Consider the following 9,532-nt stretch of genomic DNA (forward strand, 5'->3'; position numbering starts at 1 on the left):
AAATTACTCTATCATTCGCCAATTAGGAAGTCAATTATTTACTTAAGAACATAAATTCTCATCACTTTTGAGTTAATTTAACGACATTTTATAAATTACACTCTTCATTATTTAACACTTGACGCTGTCAACGACTTCCGCAATTCTCCGCTGGTGGCAGCAGCGATTGTCTAATGGCAGCAAAATAAAATAAAGAAAATTGCGCGCACGCAACACTTGAAATGTCAACAACATTTTGCTACTCTCGCTTTCAAAACAATCCCCATCGGGGCGAGTAATACCAAATACGTAAAGATGTGTAAAGGCGTGTATGTAATTATGTGTGTGTAAGCTGATGTGTGCGTTACGTATACGCCATAGTTGTCAACAGCAGTGTATCAAGTTGCCCAAACCCAAAATCTAGAAAAGCATTATTTGCTGAAAGTGAAGAGAAAGATGCAAGAAAGGAGTTCAGATAGCTCACGCCACATGTCTTCATTCCAAGTGCTGGTTTTATTGCTGGTGCGAGCGCTTTGAGTGCTAGTGGTGTTGTATTCATTATTCTTACTTTATTTTACTATGACCACAACACTTAGATATCACACTCACACGCATCAAAGCAGCTATAAAAAGAGTGTGCGCTGATGAGGAGGTGTGCGCTGTACGACAGTAAAGGTGGAATATGGAAAGAAGAATGAAAAAACTGCTTAGCCTTTTGAATAAAGCACGAAGGCAAAAAGGACGTAAAAACCGGGGATTGTGGAAGGCGTTGGGTGTCGAAGATGGCAGAAATATTGGTGTGGTCTACTTTTTGGCGTTTAAGCAGTAAGCAAAGCAGAAAACAGCGAGGAAAATAGTTAACAGTTAGGTATATGTGCGCTTACGTACTTACATACATATGTATGGATATGTAAACTCTCACACATAATAGCCGCCTTTGATTCGCCACCTGCTCGCTATGGTTGAGTTCCGCTCGCTTAACGCAAAGCAAAAAATAAAGTTTGCAAGCAAGGTTGAACGCTGTACCTCGTTACATAGTTTATTAACGATTCTATGTCGGCCGTTGAACAACTGTTGGCAAATAAACGCGAAAGAAATGGTTCCGATACTAGCAGGTCAATATTGTTATCAAGCCTCATCAAAAAATTCCTTGTGGTTTAAATAATAAAGGTAGTGGTGCATTATACTAAAGCCAGCCTTCGGACATAAGCTACACAGATATGTACATACATATGTACATATTTACATTTAACAATTTTTCCACGCTTGTTAATGTTTGGATATAATAAAAATTTATAGCATACATTTTGGCGTATCATTTTTATCCATACATATGTATGTACCAGAGCTGTAAAACTGTGAAATCATATGAAATTAAAAATCATCAATTTTATGTTATTATGTTTTCATTGAATTTTTCCTTGTTGGGGAATGTGGCTTATAATTTTCCAATTCTACATTCACTCAAAGTAGATACGATTGCACACATTAACATATTCAAAGAAAGATTGAAAAAACTGAATGACGAAACATTAACTTTTAACACTGAATAAGCATTCAGATGAATGCAGCTTTTGCTATGTGTGCACACATTCATTCAGTACCAATCAATCGATATAAATATTCTAAATACACAAAACCCACTGAAAAATACGCAAGGTTGAATTTTATTGAACAGATTTCAAAATTTCAACACGAAAAATAGTTTATTGAGCGTTATCACTAATTTGTTTCACTTAAATTTGTACAAATATTTATAATAAATGAAAATATTAATTAGAGAAATATTTTTCTGCCAAGAATGTCATTATGAAAAATGTTAATTATTAACGATTTTTACATCTCTGTTTCGAAAATTGTCAGCTTTCTAAATAAGTATTACCAATGTACCAATAAAAGGTATGTGCAGAAATTATTACATATGTACATACCTATATATCTACGTTAAAATAAGTAAACAAATTTAAGCGCTTCTACTTCTAACTTTAGATATATACATTTTATTATTTATTAATAAAAATTCTTAATACAAGTTTCTTCGTACTTTTTTCTTCGCTATTGGGTCAAGCATTTAATAAAGATTCTAAAACCTGATTTGTGGGTTTGTGGTGGTTTCTACCATTTACAATAAGTTGCAAATTATCAACTTTTCTCAAAAAAAGATTTAACAAATCTGTGTGCAAACCCCTTTTTATTTTAGTGTGGTATAATCGAAAAAAAAAATGTGGTAGATTTGAATAAGATGTGGTAGATTTTCCAATTCATATTTTATTGGGTATACATACCGCTCACCGTCGTCAAAACTCAAAAACACACAACTCAAAAATTAAATCGGGAAATATAATTGCTAGTGGATCGTACAGATTCCACGCAATTGGTGCAAAAACAAGTATAACATTAATTTTCTAGTTAGAGAATATAATCATGAAGAAAAGAATATTTTATTTGTATCGACCAAATTATTTTCCCATTGCATAATACTTTAGCAAATATAAATAGGCGTATTTTTGAAATATTAGAAAGTTAAGGCACAGATATATTTAAAGCAAAATTTATGATGTACCTTTTTAAAAATCTATTGATTAATTTGAATTTGATAATTGAATTAATTTTTATATTTCGAATTACAATTGAGTTGAAATTCTAGAGTTATGGGAAAATTGTAAACAAATGTTCTGTCTAAAATGTGGTAGATTTTAAGCCTTGTGTGGTAGATGTGGTAGACACCCAAATTTAAAAAAAAATACGTGGTTGATCTACCACACATGTGGTAGCAGCTTGCACACTGTTCTAAACGTATGTTTTCCATTTTCCAAAACTATAATAATAAACATGGCAGTATTTAATTTGGTTCCTGTAATTAAGGAAATATTGTAGTTTTGGCATTTTTCGAAATTACCATTTTATGAGAGGGACCAGGTTATTGTTCGACTTTTGTATTTTCAATACCCTGCTGCCCTAGATAAAAAACCCTCGTACAGAATTTGGTTGAGATATCTCAACTTTTGCTAGAGCAGAGAGAGAAACGGGCATGGACTAATCATCTTCCCTTTTTATTCTGAGCATTTTTATGTATATATACATACATAAGTAGTACATACGAACATAAATGTATGTATCCATATCGATTAATTTTGGTTGTTCCAAATATACGTTATTTGAAAAAAAGTTATGGTACCCTCTTGCAGAACTGCGTTGTAAATATGTTTAGGAAACATTTAAATTAATAGTTAATTAAAAAAGTTGCTCAAAGTAATGGAACTCCTCAACCCCTTTAAAAAAAACAGGAACCCTTCTGAAATTTTGTTTTGAAAGTTTTCATATTTGAAAACTGAAAAAAATCACAGTATACAGCAAACCAGCCATTGACAATATGCTTATTTGAAAACTAATACATGAAATGTTGTGAATATATAGGATTTTTTTGTCATTAACCCATAGGCAACAACTGGTGCAAAAGTACCTACAAATGTTTGTTGATATATTTGAAATGTAAATTTGAACAGCAAAATTCGTAAAACAAATTATAATAAAACAAAAATATTGTTAATTACTACGTGGGAGGTGGGCGTGGTTATTGGCAGATTTCGACAAAATTTAACACTAACCTAAATTATACCAAAGGCAACTTCGACACCGACTTTCGTTAAAATAACTAAATTTTGTTCGAGTTAGCGTGTTTACAAACAGAGAGGGCTGAACTAGTTCATCTCGTCATTCTGAATATATGTGTATATACGTACATACATTTTATACGGTTAACAAACGCGCTCGCTTATCTGCATAAACCTTCTTTACTTGCATTAAGGGTATTCATCAAACCTTATAAATGCATTGTAAACCGTATAAACTTATAATTGTGTAAACCTTATAAATGAACTGTCAAAATTTGTATGGAAACTCGTTTACACATTTCTGATAAATTTATCCAGCGATTTCACTGAATAAACTTGATAAACTGAAGACAATGCAACTCTGTCGCAACTCTAGCTATGTTTTCTTAGGCAATAATCGGGATCCGCATACAAATTTTGCACGCAAATTCAACACCGATATGATCCTGATAGAGATCTGGTTCAATTATTATCCCGTCTGTTTGTTTTGTTTCATTGATAATTCGCAAAGTTTGGTAGCCGTGACAAATGAATTCATACACAAACAGACATTCTGCCATTGTTTCTTATAACTTGCTTCAAATAAATAGCCTTTATGTTGTATGTACATTTATTTAAATAGATATCTCGTAAATATAATTTTTTCCAATTTAGTGAGGTAGTTTCTATAATTTCTTTATCCCCGTGCTAGTAGTATAAAGTTAGGGACACTGCGCTTTATAACCAAAGAAAACACGACTATTGTCGCATGTGTAAACGAAAAGAGAGTGTGGGTCGTTCATGTAACAGAGAACAGATTATCTGCTTGATAAAGTTATCGGTTTAGATGAATACCACTATTAATTCATGCATTATCCTCTTTCAAATGTGAATAATCGGCTGAACAAATACACACAAATTACGGGCATTTGGAAATTGGAGAGTTGTACCATAAGCTAAGTAATACTTCTTTTACCGCCTAATCGATGGGACCATTTTACAAAGTCAGCCCACCATTATTCACTCAAAGTTGTGTTCAGAACACGGTTTACTTATGTAGGAACTGCATCCGGTCATAATTGCTAACGCTTCACGCTTCATTTGCTTGGAATTTCGTGTTTCTCGTTATTTCATTTTATGTGACTTGGAAATATTTTTCACTATAAGAAAATATTTAAATTGGATTTCATTTGGGTTAACGAAAACGACAACTGTGAAAAAATATCAACCAATACATTCAAACAAAATGTCAAATAAGCATGTTTACATTTTTTGTTTTGGCTACCTGGATCACTGTATACTGTGAAAAAAATATTTAGTACAAAAATAATTGTGATAAATCAATTTTGTATATTCTTCTGCGAAAAAATGTCTACAATCGATGATGTATATGTATACATATCAAGATGTGTCTGTTTTGCTCTACAGTTGCGATAAGTTGCTTTGGAATAAATAATATTGCACGAGTCATTAGCTTTGGGTTAGTGGCAGAAAACTTCAATACATAAGTACATATACTTTGAAATAAAATATTTGTTTTTGTTTCAATTCCAGATATGTTAAAACTTTAAAGTATAAAATATATCAACCCTGGGAACAAATTATTGGTACTGAATGGTAAAAAAAAGTGTGCATTCATTCTAAATATACAATCATGTGTGAGTGCGAATGCTGCTGAACATTCACATTCTATACTGAATGGCAATCTAGCATTCAACAACAAAACACAGTTTGTTTGTTTTAAAATATTTTAAGCCACTCAGGAATGAAGTTTTTATTTATACAAACCAACAATCAACATTTTGAAAGGAATGCCGAGTGAATGCATACTATGTTGATTCAATCATTTTACAGCTCTGATATGTATGTACTTACTAGAGCTCGTATTCTTAAGTTAAAACATAAACCTAAAAATATGTAGCATAATAACTATAAGCAAAGTGTATATCAAATTATATACAGTCAGCTTCAAAAATATGAATACCCTGACTTTTTGACGATTTTATTTTATTTTTTTCATAACAAATTTTACTTATACAACTAGTAATTTTTAGCAAAAAAAAACCGACTTCAACTCCCATATAAAAAAAAAATATATATATATCTCATGATCCGCTGATCGGATCTTAACCAGATTAGTATGGGACCACCTCTGAGACACTACCTTTCCGATTATCGAAATCGGTTGACGTGGTCCAAAGTTATGCGGTAACATACATAAAAAAAAAAAAATAAAAAAAAAAGATTCCGACGAACTGATAACCTCCTCCTTTTTTGGAAGTCGGTTAAAAATATAGTTCATTCAACAGCAAAACCCACAAGAATTAGTTTTTTTTTTTTAATTTCATACAGTACTCAGGAAAATGCAAAATATTTATGCCAAACAATTTTTTTCAAAATAGTCAATTTATTAATTCGATTTCTTAGCAAAATTTCGAGTATGCAGTTTTGTAGCCTATTAAATTTTAATGCGTTATATGGAGGGAAATGCGCAACCCCCTCAACAAAAAATGTTCTAAATAATCAGTGGTTATTTTTAGCAACTTAAAACTTGAGCTTTATTATACTAAAAATTACATACTCAACATTTTCCTAAGAATTCGAGTTCGAAAATTTTTTAATTTTGATGAAAATTGCTCTGTACAAGTTAAAAAAATTGATTCTTGTGCTTTTTGGTATTGAATGAATTATATAAAAGAAAAAAAAGAAAAACTTTGGTATGGAAAATATAAATAAATAAAATCGTCAAAACGTCGGAGTATTCATATTTTTGTCGCTGACTGTATTTTGCTTATAGTTATGATAGCACATATTTTTAGGCTTATTTCTTTGCATAGAAATCCAAGCTCTAGTACTTACATATCGACGCCTCCAAACCATACTAGGCTAAGTCTGCCTAAAGCTGGGGCTCCATAGGCAAGCGTATACTTATGCGTGCGTTTGACTTCCTAGTTGTACGTATCCTCCGCTTCCCTATGAAGTTCCAGCTTAAGTCTCTAATGACTTAGCATGGTATGGTTTGGAAGTGTCGATATGTTAATTTATATATACATACATACATAGTGCTTACGATAGGTACGACATCCATATATTGACTAGTTTTATCCATTTATTTTTTATTATTTAATTTGAACTATTTTTTATAAAAATATATTTAGTTCATTCTATAAAAAACCATATAAATCCCAATTTCAAACTTTGTTCAAAAATTCTAAAAATACCAAGCGTTTCATCAAAATTTCAAAATTTGTATTCAGAATTTTTAGACAGTTTGCTTTTGTTCATAAACCATCCTTTTTTTACTAAAAAAAATATTTATTTTCGTCTTTGACGCGGTTAACTACACTGGTTTACAACAAAAATGTTCTATGGATGCTCCATAAACCGTATATATATCACTCTTCGATAGCCCTGATAGTTTCTGAGAAATTAATTAATAATTAACTCTTGTTTTCGATGCAAACACTCTACCTACTCAGGTGTAAGTGACGTATGAGTAACACTCTTTTCTGCTGATATTTCATACAAAAAAATCCTTGCGCATTTTCATTTGACCAAACATTATTTTGTTATTGATATATCGATTTTCTTCATTGGTAGCTTAGTTTTTTTTCTAAAGGAACAGGCTTTAGCACAAAACGCAAAATGTTTACACCGAGACTGTTATGTTTTGACTTTTTCCCTGTTAAAGTTTGAATTTTTTGCATTTTTCCATCAAAAAATAAAATAAAAAATCTGGAATGATTAATTAATTTCTCAGAAACTATCGAAAAGTAATTTATGCACGGTTTAAGGAGAACTTAATTTTTTATCATTTGCCGTACCTCGTATTACGATTATTTAATTGCTTCGTAAGATATACCGGTTTAGTTGGAACCACTCTTTTTTTTAAGCTGAATAACGGTAAATTGCAAATATCTCTAAAACGTATCCATACAAAAAAAAAAAATACCTCGGTTTTCGGAATCAGCGAGCGATTTTTTTTTTACATACAAATTCACTGTTTTATAAGTTCCGATGATATAGTTATATTGATAACATTCTGAATTTTCTGCCAGTCACAATGGCATGGCCCCTCTTTAAATGTTGCTACTTTAATTTCATCGCAACCTTTCATTACTCTCATTATTAATAAATTATTTTGTCCAACAATACTAAATTAATCATAGGCAAGTTCCATAATATTTTGCTGTAATTAAATTGAAGTTATAATATGTAAATTAATTAAACTTATATTTTCTAAACTCAATATTTCATCAACGTAAGATTTACTGCACGTAATAAAAGCTACTTTCGCAGCAATCAAGATAAAATTAAATTCACACTAGAACAGTGCATGTGCGTACATGCATAAGTTACCTACATTCATGTGAACATGCATACATACTTATGTATCCATATACTATAATACCTCGTATATGCTTAAATTCTATATTTAGTACCACTCAAATTTTGCATATTAAGCCATGCGCAACTGCGGTTACATACAGATGTGAGCATACGCACATACATAATTACATACATATGTATATGTTTACATACTTATATCAGAAGTGTGTTAATCTTATTTTCCATATAAGTTTCATTTGTCACAAGTACGGTCTAATTAATAATTTCAAACTTTAAAAGCACAATATCAAACATTAAATGAACAAAGAAACACATACACGTGTAGTGTCCTTTGCAATTGAAATTTCTCTGCCACAAATTTGTACAAATTACCAACAATTAAAGTGATATTATCAGATAGAGAGGAAAATTATATAATTGAAAGTCGTATAACTGATGTGCAATTCTAATAGTAAACGCTTTGCATTTTGTGAGTAGTATTGTGCTTTATTGATACTATTGTGCTGAAATTTTCTACATGCATTCATAGTAATAACTAGCTTTATTACCCATGAAGTTTATCTATCGAGAAAATATCTTTATAGAAGAAATTATTACATTTTGAAAATTAAAATTTTACTGAAAGTATTCTGATCGGCCAGTTTGGGGCCGTGATCCCAAATTTCCTCAGTCTTCTTTTCGAAGTTACGCCCACACCAAGTGTAGACAGGTTCTTCTAAAGTTTGTTCCTTCATTGCATTCATGGGCACCCTTACTTTACAACAACATTTCCGAAGAAATTCGGGCTATTCCGGCCGAAATGCTCGAAAAAGTTGCCCAAAATTGGACTTTCCGAATGGACCACCTAAGACGCAGCCGCGGTCAACATTTAAATGAAATTATCTTCAAAAAGTAAATGTCATGGACCAATCTAACGTTTCAAATAAAGAACCGATGAGATTTTGCAAATTTTATGCGTTTTTTTTTAAAAAAAAGTTATCAAGCTCTTAAAAAATCACCCGTTACATAGCTCCTGCTTGAAAGCTCCAAGTTTAAGTATCCGGCGAGGCGTCCATTTTCACAGGAATGAACCATTCTCAGTTCCATTTCTTATATTTCAATAAATTATCGAGAGAATTCAAACTAAATTTTAAGTTTAAATCATACCACTTTCGTACTTCAATACTTCAACTAACAACATATTGTACTTATGCCACTGGCAAGACATAAACACTAACAAAATCTACAGTCTGCGTCTCAAGACAATCAAGTACCGCAGTACTCAATTAAACTCACAAAAGTTGCCGCCGGCAGCCGTGTCATCAATATGCGACACAGGTTTCACAAACAACACAACAAATTCACTTTCGTACCAAAAGTAATTTTCACACTTTGAACATCCTCTCCCATTTTAATGCTCGTAAGGAGATCAGACAAGCAAAAATAGTTACTCTACATAGTAAACATGTGTATGTTCATTAGTGTTGTCCAAAATAAATAAAGTCGGAATTTTAATGCTTTCACCCCCTAGGAATGTTTTATATCGAAAAAATATACCCATATTTTTTATTTTGAAATTGAAAAATATTTAGAGGTCGCTCAAGCGCTCAAAGCTTTCCATGTATTTTATA

Source organism: Rhagoletis pomonella, unplaced genomic scaffold (assembly GCF_013731165.1).
Source record: "Rhagoletis pomonella isolate Grant_MI unplaced genomic scaffold, Rhpom_1.0 Rhpom_scaffold_00002, whole genome shotgun sequence".
Classification (NCBI taxonomy): Eukaryota; Metazoa; Arthropoda; class Insecta; order Diptera; family Tephritidae; genus Rhagoletis; species Rhagoletis pomonella.